A 13,615-nucleotide genomic window follows, 5' to 3' on the forward strand; every position below is an offset into this window, starting at 1 on the left:
ATGAATGCATACACAAGCAGAACGACAAATTGCTGTTCCTCTCTCTCTCTCTTCCTTCCTCTCTCCAAAATCAATAAAAGTCTAAAATTAGATAAGCCTATTCAGTAGTTAATGTTTCAGTATTTTATCTTATTTAAAAATAATCTAGATATTCAATGAATGTCTGTCATTTAACTTAAGTCAGCAAAACTTTAAGGTTTCAGGTTAACCAAAAGATTTAGGGAAACTACTTGAAAACTTCACCTAAAAACCTCTTGTTCCACTTACATCTATTTAACTTACTTGTTCCTAATGACTGTGTCTAGGCTAGCCACAAAAACTTCATGAGACAGTAGACAAGGTCAGCCATCATCTCAAGCTATTTTTCTTACTGACAGCCTTTATAACAGAGATAATATAAACTTACTGGACTTTTCATAAACCCAGGGGGAATGAATATTTTGTACATCTGCATTATTTTTAGTGCCGGTAACTCTGAAGGCATATCTGTTTTATTTAAACCAACAAACTTAAACCAGCTTTTATTTCCTAAAGATATTTTAGGTTATGTGAACTTGAAAAACACTGTAGTTCTGAGAGTTTAATTTATATAAGCACTTAATTTTAGGTAATCTAATTAAATAAGCTCTTTTACATGTTAATTTTGGCAATACATCTGGAGGTAGAAAAATACTATACATTTACACATACATATATGCAAAAAACGATGGACAGATGCAAACAGAAATCTTATTGATTTTATCCTAAAATTTGTCTAATAATGTAAAACGTACTAATTTATAAAGGAACAGTTGGATCCAAATTTTGTTTCAGCAGTTGGAATACAGGGGTGGGCAAAAGTAGGTTTATGGTTGTAATACAAATAAATAATACAATAATTAATAAATGATAATATGAGGAAAAAATCTATGTTTCACGTAGTCACAATTGTAAACCTACCTAAATTGTACTAATATTTTTGCAGAAGGCACATGATTCTTTATCTACCCAGATTTCAAATGACCTCTCCCACTTTTTTTCTTCTAATAAGAATTACTTCCCTGAAGTTTGCAGAACACCCAGATCTGAAACGCACAGGGGGAAAGAATGTGAGCTACTCCAAGAAGGATTTTGGTTACCGGAGGTTGGGAATTTTACAGCACTTACAAGCCTTTTGAGGTGAATGGGGCAGTTTTGGGATTGGTAAAAGGAATAGGTGGACTTTGTGTCTGGAGCCACATTTCTGGTTTTATAAACATTTGTAAGATAGGGGCAGTTTTTTATTCCTCTAATAGTTGGGTTGCAACCTAAGTGACATGATAGGTTCATCCACTCATAAATCCTTGTTTAGAAGGGAGTTTAGAAGGTTTTTCTTCCCTTCTAAATACATTTAGCCTAGGAGAGGAGGCCTAAAAAAATTTCTATTAGGCTCTGAATACCAGCTTCCGATTTGGGCAAATTTCTGGTCATCAAGTTACTAAATCTTTTCAAATATTTTGTTAGGTTTCAGCCAGAACAAGCAGTAAATATTTGAGGTGGCATTGAACAACCTCTTGTATTCAAAAGGTGTCCCCAAAGAGGATGCAAAAGATATTTTATTTCCCCCTCTCTTTATTGGGTGCTACAGACATTTGGGAGAGATTAATCTGCTAAGCATTCTCCCATTTCGTTGGCTTTTGCCACTTTTCTCAGGATCTCATCTGCAGGCTCTGAGTGGGGTCAAAAGTAGAGGGTGTATAGCTCCTGTAGCTCCCAGAATTTGGCAAGGCTTTTCATTAACTTTAGTTTTAGTTTGCCCTTAGCGTTTAAGGGAATAATGTATAAGTTTACTCGAAAATCCCTCAGTCTTCTCAACTCTGCGAGAGGCCAATATGGGGCCTCCTTTGTGGGTAGATTCTCTCTATAAGGCAATTAACTGGGTGTGTAACAGTGGGGAATTGTAACCCACCCTGCCATTCTTTTGACATTGTTTCTGTAAATGCTGACTCTGACTGATAGGGAGCGTATAGATAAACAACATGTTTGTATAAGAATCCTAGAAATTAACTCCAAAAGACACAGATTCTGACCTTCAGTTATCCCAGCTCTGGAAGATTTGCTGACCTTCAACTGTAAAACCAGGATGACAAAAACAGGATGATACATACCGTATCATCTGCTGGACCAGTTTCAAGGTTCTTATCAGAAGGCATTGTGCTGATCTGCACGTGGAGAACTTTTCAGCCCTCTGCCCTTGAACTCTTTGTTCTGCTTTCCCTCTCCCTACTCATACAAATCTCTGCCTGCACTGAGATGTCAGGATGGGATTTGAGACAAGAGTCTCCCACCTTCTCGGATGGCTGGCGTCTGAATAAACCACTTTCCTTCTCACCAGCACCTCTCTCACGAGTTTGGCTTTTGTTGTGGCAGACAGCCTGACCTGCGTTTGGTTACAGGCGGACTTTGAAAAGACTTTGTTCTAAAGACTCCCCAGACTGAAGTCTTCAGAACAAAGTCTTTTCAAAGTGCTCAGCTATGGTCTGAGTTCAGTCAGAATGGTGACTTCTCCATCCTGTATTCTTCCTTTTTAGCAATCCATTAATCTCAGGAAATAATCCATTTACAAGAATGTTTGAGGATACTCCCTGAGTTTAGAAAGAATGTTTAAACTACAGGTCCTTAGTTCATCTTTTGACCCAGGAGTGAGATAGCTAAAGAGGATTGCCTGTAGTCTCAGGTCTTATTTTAAAAAGTAACTGACTGATAATCCTTTCAGAGTGAAAAGGAAATTCGGAGTGAAAAGAGAATTACTAGAAGGACAGGGGGGAGCAATTGGAGTTATGTCAGCCTTAGTTTTTTTGTTTTGGGTTATCTCTTATATATTTATTAAATTTTTCATGAGCCTTTTACAACAGTTTTCAATTAAGTTATGTTGGAATTTTGAAGCCTTTGTGTAGCAATTAAAATAAGTATGCCATTCTGTTTAATTTGCAAGCCCTTGTTTTAAGTGTACTTCTTAAATCATCTTTTGTAATTAGAATGTTCCTCATAATGGCTGTCAAAATTGCAGAAAGATTTTGCCATTTTTGTAGCTATTTATAGCTTCCTGGACTGCAGTTTATAGACATAAAAGAAGGTGTGTCAGAAGATGGTGTGCTTAACTCCTTGGATTTTAAAGATGCAATTTTATTTATTTTTTTGTTTATTTATTTAGGCTAAGCCTTTGGGTATCTTGGAGCCAAACTAGTAACTATGGGGGATGTGCCTTTGAGTTGGAGACTGTGTGGTGTTTTACAGTGCACCTCCTTGCATGGGCATTTTCTTCAGGTTGGCAGGGTACCTAGTGGCGTTCTAATCTGTTCCAGGACCAACTCATCCTAACATGGGAGTCTTTGTGTTAGGGCACTTGCTCTAACAGCTCCTGGATGCTTGACCCGTGTCTACCAATTTTGCAACTGCTTTTGAGATTCCCATTAGCAACAGCCTTATCTATACAAAATAAGACAAACACCTGCACCTTAACATATCAGCAGTAACCAAGAGATGTTACCATGTCCTGGTCAAGAGATGCTCCTGTGAGCATCGTCTATTTGCATTGTGAATTCCTGCACTGGGGGAAAACATTGAACCAGCCAACCTTAACAAATGGGAACTATAGACTAGGGGCTCCACATAAATAGGGAACTGAAAACTACCAATAACAGTTCCCATGTGGATCCTGGGACAGAATCAATGGCTGGAATTTTCCACCAAATAAATGAGAACTGTGGTCTGAAATAAAGGCTGGGAGTTTGGGCTCTGGGCAGAAACGGCAGAACTGTCTGCCAGCTCAAGCTGACTTGCCTTGTATTGAAAAGCCAATTAGATTGCGATTTCATGCAAAGAGAGCAGAGCTTGGAACAAAGAGGAACTTATCCATGGCCCTTGGAAATAAAACACAGATAACTCAAAAGGGGTTTGCTGGTGCTATGGCTGTGTTTCTTGTCCCCAAATGCTGTCAGAAGTTTGCTTCGGATGCCGCCACTGCCACCAAATCCGTTAAAAACCAAAATTCAACCTAGTGAGTTTAAAGATCAAATTGGCTTTATTCAAAGATTCATGAATTGGGCAGCATCCCACCTAGCAAACAGAAAGGGTTTCTGAGGAGCTGTACAAAGTGTCCATCAGTAGATGAGTGGATAAAACAACTGTGGGACATTTATACAATGGAATACTACTCGGCCATGAAAAAGAAAATTTTACCATTTTCAACAGTATGGATGGACTCGGAGAACATTATGCTAAGTGAATAAGCCAGTCAGAGAAAGACATATACCATATGATTTCACTCATATGTGAAATCTAATGAACAAACTGAACTAACAAGGAAAATGGGAACAGACTCATGGAGAGCAGATGACAGGGAGTCGGTGTTGGGGGCAAGTTAGAGGGTGGAGGGACTGCGCAAAAAGAAAAAAGAACTCATGGACAAGGACAACAGTGAGGCGACTGTGGGGGGGGCAGAGGGGAGGGGAGTAGAAGGGGACAAGATGGTAATGGAAAAAATACAATAAAGATTAAATTAAAAATGGAAGGCTTTTACAGGCAGAAGGGGCAAGAGAAGCAAATTTCTGACAAGTGTATTGTTTCAGGTAAGGTCACCTTCCTTTGGGTGAAGGATTCGGATCTATCAATCAGACTACCTCACTTGTGTGGCTCAGGTGATTGCAGATTAAGTGGTTAAAAGTTACATTCCTGGGAGAGGCTGCAACTGCAATTAGGTTAGATCTCAGGTGGAAACACGGCCAGTGGGCAGGATCCCTCCTTCCACCTTGTTTTATCTGTCTGGCACCTTGTTTCTACCCAGCAGTGCCGAGCTCTTGCTTAACTGTTAAGGAGTAGTTACATTTATACAGTCCTAAAATTACACTTGGCTCTTTGAAGGCAACTGCAAGGCTGATGTGGTCCCTGGTGACACCCCTGTTGTAGGATCAACGAAGTAAAATTTCATTGCCACATTTGTAAAGTAGGTTGACCTGCGGTTCAGTTGAAATAGAGAAATAAAATGTCTAGGAGAACCAGCTGGGGGGCTTGTTCATGAGACTGCAGGATCCCACCCTTAGGTCTAGAATTTTGCAATTCTAACAAATTCTTTTATGATGGTGACAAGGCTGGCCCTGAGATCATAGGGACTCCAAGTGCTAGTGGCAGGAGCTCCATAAATATTCACTATTAATATCACCATCCAAGTTGTCCCCCAGAAGGGGCTGTGGGATACTGCATCCAGGGAAGAGCAACAGAATCTGTCCAGATGTTTCTGCCAACACATCATGTCTCCTCTGCAAGGAATGGGTTAGAACAAGAAGTTAGTTGGAGCAGCAGTGTCACTACTTTAGTGATAGGGGGCCCCTTCTCCAACTTTAACCCCTGGGGGAAAGCAGAGGCCATCCGCTCCGCATTTCACAGCCATTAGTCTGTTCCTCTGCTGTTGGGAGTCTGCCCTCCAGGAAAACCCAGGGTCAAGGCAACGACTCCCGGCGCCCTGGGAGGGCGAGGCAGGTGCGGCGAGTGGGAGGCTAGGGCCCTGCAGGAGGGCGTGCCGGGGAAAGGGGCGCTGTGCTCCAAACCTGCCGGCCTCTGAGTCTGCTCCGCTCGCCCGCTGCCCGCTGGCCGGCGGAAGATGGCTGCCCGAAGCGCCACGGACAGTCACGTGTCACGGCGATACCGCCGCGCGCACCCCCTCCCCCAGCCCCGCTTGTTGAGTCTGACACCGCGCGAGGCGCAGCCCCGCGTGCCTCTCCGCTACAGGGGTGTGGCGCGGGCGGGCCAGGAGAAAGGGTGCCACGGCGGAAGGCCACCTGTCTCCGTCGCTCGCCCCTAACTTGGGGACGGGGGTCCTTCGAAGAAAACCTTCCTTTAGGCAACCTCCACCAGATCTGGCTACTGGGCATGCGCAGTGTTTCAGTCCAAGCTAATCGCTCTCCAGGTTTTCTCCGCAGCTCCGAGGATTTGGTGGGAGGTGGGCCCTGGACGGGGCGTGGCGGCCCGGAGGCCTCCTGTTAACGCCTTCTCAGACTCACCTGGATTCGCGGGGTTGACCCGGGTGGCGGCTTTATAGCTTTTGGAAAGCGCGTCTGTTGATAGAAATTTGAAAATGGTCTGTAGCTTCCTAGGCCCGCCCCCTTTTTAATACACGTTCAATCAGGAGTTAATAACAAGTGTCGCAGCTCTTAGGCTGGGTGGGGAAGAGAATCCTCGGATAGCTCGCAAACTTGCGCCCCAGAGTCCAGACTCCAGAAGGTCGAGTTTGCGTTAGCTGTTCTGACCAACTCTAGCTCTTAAACTCTGGCTCTGCCCCAAGTGGTATACCGCTACAGACCGTAAAATGGGCTTCCTTCTGGCCTTAATAAACGGCCCCCCAAAGTGTGCAATTGGTGCCTTTCTTGTCGTTGGGAAAAACGCTCGCTTCCCGAGCTTCTAATTAAAAATAAAACAAAGGGGCCAAACCCCACTTGCTCCTCGGTGCGCAGCCCGGCCCGGGTTTCCCGAGGTCCCGGGATGAGCCCCCGCGGGCACCGCCCGCTCGCCCCGCCCTCCCGGCCGTCGCGAACACCAGGACGAGCGGATTTATGTCGCGCGGGAATCCGGGCAGTCTCCGGTAGCGGACTGGGCATGCTCGGCGGCCCGGGAGGCTCACGGTGGCAAAGTCGGAAGCGTTCGCACCGGGGAGGCAGAGGCAGGGGCGACGGCGGCATCGGGCACGGAGGGGAGAGGGAAGGGCCAGAGAAGGCTGCTTTCCTCTTGCTTCCGGCGAACCGGCCAGAGAGCGGGATCAGGGTGCAGAGCCCCGACAGTGCCCTGCCCCGGCTTTCATCCCGCGGCGGGGGGCTTGGCGAGCGGAATTCCGGCGGCTGCCGCGACTCCGGTGCTAGTGAGTCGTGGGGCGTGGGGAGAAAGCCGATCTCGGAGGGCCGATCGGACACCCGCCTTATGGGCCTGGCTTGACTCCAGGGAGAGGAGTGCGAGGGGGGCTAGGGGGCGTGAGCACAACCCGCGCTGCGCCGCGCGCCTACCTGGCGGGTTCTACCCCCGCGCCGCCGCTCCAGGGGGTAGGCGCAGGAGACAGGCACTGGGGGCTGTTGGTCTGCAGAGCTCAGGGAATTGGAGGGGGTGAGCTGACTGAGGTGCTCCTGGACCAAGTTGGGGCGGGGAGGAAGGTGGGGGCGTCAGTGGGCACCTTTACAGAGGTGATGCGTGCGGGCAGGAAGACTGTCAAATGTCCAATTGTGGCGAGCGGACGGTGGCGGGGCCAAAGAAACGGGAGATGGGTCTCCTTCGGGCAGTGGCCCAGCTAGGGTCCTGAGACCCTCAGAGACCGACCCTAAATCACGGCCCCACCCCCACACCCCGGGCGGCGGCGTGACAGTTGGTGCCTTTGGGCCAGATCGCAGCCGGCCAGGAGCCCAGGGTGTTGGGATCCTTCCAACCAACCCCCCCCCCGCCCCCCCCCCCCCGCCCGCCTCCGTGGCCCCCTACAACATAGCAGCTTGGACCTCATTCGCTTAGGAACAAGCTCCCCTCGGCAGGATGAAAAACAGCTTCTAGGTAGGAGGAGGCGCCCAAATCCCTCTGGGCTACCCCTGCTGGAGGAGGGTGTTGAGGGGTAAGGCCTGGAGGAGCATGGGCCCACCCTGAAACTTGACAGTCTCTCCGGGATGTGGCTGTCCCCTTGAGTGAGGGGTCTCCGCAATTCTGAGGCGCTTGTCAAGGGCAGCACAGCTACAGCAGCGGCTGTGTCTCCCACCGTATTAACCCAGGTTCGGGTTTGCAGCTTCTTCTGGCGTCCTGGTCCAGCTAACGGATTCAGCCTGGCGGCGTTCTGGTTAACGCTTGTTTCCCTCTTGGGAGTCGCGCGTAAAAATCGGGACAAGGGTTGACATGCTGGAGGGAGTGAAGAGCATCCATGCAGGTGCTTCTCAGATGTTTCTTTTAACCTTCAAGCAGTACAGACTTAAGCTGTACATGCTTATGAAACCAAGAGTGAAGGCTGCGCTCTGAAAGGGAAGTTTATTTTCTGTTATGGGGCCTGCCTACTATTTTAGCTCTCTTGACATTTACCTTTCTGGACCTTTAAAGCTGTTTGCACAGGTTATTTTGCTTTCAGATTTGGGGGTGTTTCTGGTTGGCTGCCTGGATATGGAAGTGTTAAGTGCCTGTCATGGTGTGCTGTGAACTCCCCACGCTTCCTGGCTCTGGGGCTTGAACATTCTGGGGGGACTGAGTGGGCAGAAAGAGAGGAGTGGGCTGGTGACGTAGCAATGAGATGGGAGTTGCCTAGGGCGGCCCAGACGTAATGGGGTTGGCGGCTGTTTTGGCTTGTACAGAAGGGTGTTTCATTGGTTGGGGTGTAAGATGTCCACAGGAGAAGCGGAGGGGAGGGGGGATGGGCCCCTGCCTGGTCAGTGCTCCAAGGGAAGCCCAGGGATGTTTGGTGATTCAGCAGGTGGCAGCCTTCCAGCTCTGTAGCCATGCCTTGTCCAAGCAGCTAGCAAGCCAGTGGCAGCAGCTTGTGCCTGCTGTTGGAGGCGCCAGCTTTGGGGGAACCTCCAAGAGCTAGCTGCCTTCTGCCTATCGCAGCTCACTTTCTGTATCTTGCTTTCTGTTTAGGTCTGGAGGCCCTGGTCCTTTGGGTTTCTTTACTGCTTCTCTTAAACTATGTATTGGGTTGGACAAAAAAATTCATTTGGTTTTTTCCCCTTAAGATGGCTCTGGTAGCCCTTAGTTGTCTTTAACTTCATTCAAAACAATTTTGTTAGATTGTATTGTGGCAGCTGTCATATCAGTGTGCATTAAAAAAAACTAACAAAATTGGTGAATTTTTGTGTAGCCATTTTAACATTAAAGATAGAATAAAACACAACATTTTTGGCATATTATGCTTTATTATTTCAAGAAAGGTAAAAACACAACTGAAATGCAAAAAAAGATTTGTTCAGTGTATGGAGAAGGTGCTGTGACTGATCAAATGTGTCAAGAATGGTTTGCAAAGTTTCTCAGCACTATTGACATTTTGGCTAAATAATTCTTTGCTGTGGGGCTGTCTTATGCTTTGGAAGATGTTCAGCAGCATCACTGGCTTCTACCCACTAGAAACCAATAGTGGGAGATAGCCGATGTGCTCAAAATATCCAAATCAATAAAGTTATTGGTGACAATGAAAAATGTGTCTTTTATTTTATGCAAAAAACTAAAAGGACTTTTGGCCAACCCAACAGCATGTTTTTGAGGCTCTCCAGTTCTGTGACCTGCTAGATAGCAGGAGGTGGCAGCTGCCACCATTCACAGTTTAAGTAATGTTTTGTGTGTGCAGACAATGTTAGCAATATGTAAAGCAGAGACACTGTCTTTTCCTGCTTCAGAGACTAGAAATTTACATTTTTAGTAAAATATTAAGATGTATTTCTGCAACTCTTCAATGCTGGTAGTCAGCTATTTCAAATATCAGAAGGCATTTAAAAAAATCCAAGGGATGTATTAAACTGACATTAGAGGGACACAGTTATCATAAGTGTGTTCTTCATTGGAGGACCGCTATTATCTTCCACAGTGCTTAACTTGAAGATGCTCAATAAATGCTTATTAGGTTGTAATTTAAAGATGTTTTCATAACAGAAGCTTGTCAGTTTTGACACTTAAATAACCTTGTATGTTTTCTTAAGTCAGAATTGCTGGGGTTGACCATAACATTCAATTTTAGCTTGAAAACAACGCTTTTATCCGTTTTCCCCCTAATTTTCAAATTGTGGCAGATCCTGCACCATAGCTGGAAAAACACAGGCGTGGTTTGCTAATGTATCTCACGAAAATCTGAAGGATTCTTAAATATAGGTGTCATACATTGTTTTAAACTAAAAAGTATACCTGCTGCCTATCAAATACACTTTGTTAACAAGACTTTATTTTATACAGAGCATTTCAGGAAAACCCTAGAGTTCCCAAACCTTTGCCATCCAGTTAACAGTGCTGCTGTAGAAAAGACAAAACAGTGTTTGGGGAGTAAAAATTCAGGATGGTTTGCACAGGGGATACTCGCCCCAGTCTTTGGGGAGGTGCAAGTGTTTGGCCTGCTCGTTCTACCTTATTTCACTTTAGATGTGTTGCTCCTTCCTCCAGTTCAGCTATTTCTTCTTCCCCTAAAGACATATTAGTACTTTCCTGGCATGGGCTTGCTTACTTAAGGCTGCTGCCAGAACCTGTTGCATTTTCTCACATAAATTCAATCAGTGGAGATTTTTCTTTTCTGAGTGTCCTGGACACTTTCTCACCATTTTGTATGGTTGCACTCTTTGTTGGCCCTTGAAAAACCTATGACCAATGTGCCCTCATGGGGATGTGCCAGAGTAGAGATGGCTTTTTCTCTGCCTCTTTTTGAAGAGAAGCTATAGTTAGCAGTCTCTTCTGGAAGACCTGTATGACCTTTTGGAGTTACTACTGATCGGGGCTCTTGGTCAGGAACGTAAGTTGATAGATTTATCATCTATCGCATTCCAAGAATTTGGGCTGTGAAGTTACTTTAATAAGCTAAGTATTTAGCAGAGGACCATATTTTGGATCAGCCCATTTGGATGTGGCAGTCGGAAAGCAGTGTTGGATGTGGGTGAGGGGACGGTGAAGAAAGAGGAAGGGCTAGCTGGGACAGGAAGATGGCTTGGTTTTGTGACTGTGACCTATGGTTTCAGTACAACGGAATGGAATGACTGATCAAGTGTGGCTCATCCTCCACTGGAGTGCTCTGCTCTCCTCCCAGGTCCTCTTTATAAATACACCACAAATAAACACACCACACACACATACACACACAGATCTACAGACACACCAAAAAGAGACACAGACACGGAGTTAGACACACCTCCCTTTTGCCAAAAGCCAAGAACCCCTGCTTCTTTATAAATACTAATATATCAAAGAGGGAAAATCCAGGGCTCAGTAGCAGGTTGGATTCTGGGGGCCTGAAATCACCCCAAGCTTGTATTTCAGAAAGATCCCCCCTTCCTTTCTCATGGAAGCTCATCTGCCCCCTTCCCTGCAAAGCACATTTAGAGATAGCTTTGGTGTGGTGGTTTTGTTTTTTTTTCCTCCCAAAACAAAGGAAATGAATTTTCTCACAATTCCAGAGGCTGGAATCCCAGGATCCAGGTGCCAGTAGAATTGGTTTCTCTTGAGACCTCTCTCATTGGCTTGCAGATGGCCACCTTCTTGCTGTGTCCTTAAAAGACTTTTCCTCTGTGCTAGCTTTGGTAGTTTCTATCTTTTTTTTTTTACCTTCTGGTGCTGAGGGTTGGTTAACCTTCCTCGGTTTTTGGCGTAAGAGTCTCTCCCTGTGCAATGGTCCTTGCTTGTTTTTTTTTTTTTCTCCTTTTCCCCACTGCCATTCCTCTCTCTGCCAGAGGAGGCTCCACTCCTGTGTTGGATAAGTTCTTGGGTATATCTGTATCTTTGTTAAAGATGTCACGTTATTTCGTGGGCATTTTCAATGTTCATAAATGGTACTACACTATAGATTCCTTTTTCATTTAACATCGACACTTTTTGTTGTGGAAATTTTCAGACATTCATAAAAGTTAAAAGACTTTTATTCAACATTTTATTTGTAAGATCTGTGTTAGTGTAGGTTTATCAGGGTGTCCCAACTTTTGGTGGCTCCGGGCCACACTGGAAGAAGAATTTTCTTGGGCACACATTAAATACATTGTGACACGTAATCACAAAAAAATCTCATAGTGTTTTAAGTGAATTTACAGTTTTGTGTTGGGCTGCATTCACAGCCATTCTGGGCTGCCTGCGGCCTGCGGGCCACGGGTTGGACACCCCTGACTAGTGCGTTGCTGTGACTGCTGTGTTGTATGGTTGGCCTGCTGTGCACCGGTAGTTTTACTCACATATTTCTCTAGTGATGGATACTCAGCTCGCCTCCATTCCTGCTACTGGGAGCAAAGCTGTAATCAACATCCTGTAACAGTCTCTTTATGATGCTTGTGAGGATATGTCTAGGGCAGTGGTACTCAAAGTGGTCCACACTCAGCAGCATCAGCATTACTGGGGAATTGTTAGAAATGCAGATTCTCAGGCCCCGACCTGGACCCCCTAACTCAGAAACCGTGGGGGCAGACCCCATGAATTTGTATTTTAATATGGTCAGTCTGGAGGTTCTGATGCATGGGAAAGTTTGAGGACTTCTTAAGGTACATACACAGGAGCGGGATGGTTGGGTAAAAGCGAACAAGCGTTACTAAACACTACCAAATTATTCTCCAGTGTTGCTGATGTGGTTGACACTCCTCCATCAGTGCGTGAGGGTTTCTCATTCCCCACATCCTCAGTCTTGGTTGATATTGTCTTTCCAATTTTACCAATATTTGATGGCTGTTAAGTGGTATCTCATTTTAATGTGAGTTTATTAGTGAATTTGAACATCTTTTAATACTTTTTAGCTATTACAGTATCTTTGACCAGCTTTAGTCAGTTTTTCTAATGTATTGATTTGTAGGTGTTGCTTGCATATTCTAGATATAAATCCCATTCTGCCATCTGTCTGTTAGCTTTGTCAGAAATTTTTGGTTTTGATATGGCCCAAATCCACTAATTTTCACCTTATGTTGCACTTTAGGAGTCCTGAGGCGTTCTTCCTTACTCCAGGATTACAAAGATGCTCTACATTTTGTTCTGTCGCCTTCCTCGTTCCCTCTCATGGTGAGAGGTTTCACTTCTTTGAGGTTTATCTTCATTTATGGCGCAAAGAAGAAATCCAGCTTTATTTTTTTTCCTTTCTATTTTGTGAGCCAGTTTTCCCCATGTCATTTATTAAACAGTGTGTTCTTTTCCTAATTTTTTGTATGGAGTAAGTATCCGTTATCGTATATCAGGTTCTCACAGGCACGCAGTAGGTCTGGTTTTTGACTTTATGCATGGCACACTACATCCATTTAAACTGTGTAATTTGATGACTTCTGACAGACGTAACATACCTGTGAAACCAGCATAACCAAGATAGAAAGTGTTTTCGTCACTTCATAATTTCCTGCGGGCTTCTTTGCCTTCCAGTCTTCTCAGGTAACCACTGCTTTGTCTTCTGCCACTATGGATTCATTTGCATTTTTTAGAATTTTGTGTAAATGGAACCATCCAGTATGGTGCTTTTTTGTGTCCGATTCCTTTCAATCAACATACAGATTTTTAAATCTTTAAAAAAAATTGTGGCAAAATAGACATTTTAAAAAAGGTACAATTCAGTGGCATTAACTTCATTCACATTGTTGCGAAACCATCACCACCCTCAATCTCCAGAACTTTCCCCGGCCCTGAATTGAAACTCTGTTCACATTAAACTGGACGTAGGGATTTTGGGATTCTTCGTGAGGGTCTGTTTTTGAGTTCTCTCTTCTGTTCCAGTCACATCTGTTTATATGCCAAATTATTTTTTATTAGTAGTAGCTTTTCAGTGTATCTTATGTGGCAGGGTGAACTCCTCATTTGCTCTTCTTTTTCAGAACTTGATTATTTGTGGACATTTGTTCTTCCATATACATTTTGTAATGCTTGTCAAGTTCTCAACAAAGTCCTGGAAGTGTGATCAGCATTTGCATTGAGTGTATAATCTACATTGACACCTTTTCTGTGC

At 45.0% G+C, this 13,615-nt stretch overlaps 1 protein-coding gene across 5 annotated transcripts in view; it reads left to right on the plus strand.

Moving 5' to 3' along the window:
- Positions 1-6,599: 6,599 nt before the first annotated feature.
- SGMS1 (sphingomyelin synthase 1) overlaps positions 6,600-13,615 on the plus strand; it is a 277,512-nt gene continuing 270,496 nt past the window's right edge. For all 5 annotated transcript variants that reach the window (XM_071221223.1, XM_045197750.3, XM_053922520.2 and 2 more), the window contains exon 1: positions 6,600-6,868. The gene's annotated coding sequence lies outside the window, so the exon portion shown is untranslated. The remainder of the gene's footprint in view (positions 6,869-13,615) is intronic.

Source organism: Desmodus rotundus, chromosome 4 (genome assembly GCF_022682495.2).
Source record: "Desmodus rotundus isolate HL8 chromosome 4, HLdesRot8A.1, whole genome shotgun sequence".
Lineage (NCBI taxonomy): Eukaryota > Metazoa > Chordata > Mammalia > Chiroptera > Phyllostomidae > Desmodus > Desmodus rotundus.